The sequence below is a fragment of the Octopus bimaculoides genome, chromosome 1 (assembly GCF_001194135.2).
Source record: "Octopus bimaculoides isolate UCB-OBI-ISO-001 chromosome 1, ASM119413v2, whole genome shotgun sequence".
NCBI lineage: Eukaryota > Metazoa > Mollusca > Cephalopoda > Octopoda > Octopodidae > Octopus > Octopus bimaculoides.
This window is the reverse complement of record NC_068981.1, coordinates 151,047,159-151,048,330: the sequence shown is the minus strand read 5'-3', so window position 1 is coordinate 151,048,330 and position 1,172 is coordinate 151,047,159.

The following is a 1,172-nucleotide window of genomic DNA, read 5'->3' as shown; positions in this document are numbered from 1 at the left end:
ATATATATATATATATATATATAGGAACGAAAGCATTGATACACAACCAATTGATTGATGGATTGATTGATCCATTAGCTTATTAGCTGATTAGTTTATTATCTGATGATTTTAAATATCTTTCATTTCATAAAGGTGAATAAAGAGTTATCCCCCTTCAACTATTAAATAATGTTAGGAAAAAATGGCACCGATAAAAATAAAAATAAAAATAGTGAAATATAAACATTCTACTATTAGCTGGTAGCCCCACTCAAATAAAGCACTAAAACTAAAATTAAATAATTAAAATTAAATAATTAAATAAATAGATGGTCTAAAAATATATAAATGATTAGATGATTAAGTCAACAACTCAACACTATTGCATAACGCCTTGTATTGTATCTGATGAAATATATTATACTATAAACATATTTTAACGATGAATAACAACAACTAGGAAAAATAACTTATTTAGTCCCTTCTAATATCTTATCCATTGAGAAAAAAAAATTGTACTTATAATTTCTATCATAGAATTTCCACCTGTATTGCTCATATATTTTAGTAAATGCACATGTAAACCCCCTAATTAGACAGATACACGTTTTCACATTTGCAATAATATACGGTTTCATACATTTGTAATACCTTATTTCTCATAAATAATCTAAAAACCACATCCCCTAGTCATATCAAAATAACCTGTTATATTATATTCACTAACCTATACGCTCATCAACTTTTTATTTCTATAATTCTTAATTTAATATAATTTAATTTAATTTAATGTAATTGAATCAAGTCTCAATATACATTTTTACTCTCATACCTACCCATAGTTAAATATGAATTATTTCTTTCAATATTTTCATACATATAATTTTTTATATAGTTTGTTTGTATTATCTGTTCACCACTAACTAACCATAGCAGTGTCATGGCTTTTCAAATGAATTAGCTGACCAATTAAATTACGTGAATGACCACAACCCCCTCCCCATTACCTATAGGGATTCAGCAACTTGTTAACTATAAAATAACGGAAAAAATTACGGAAGATAATGCAGTATCTTGTTAACTGACAGGAGATTTAAAGCATTTACTAATTTAGTATCAACTGCTATTACAACTATTGATATAAACTTTCACCCCATGATTTCAGGCCCTCAACTATAAACACTATAGGG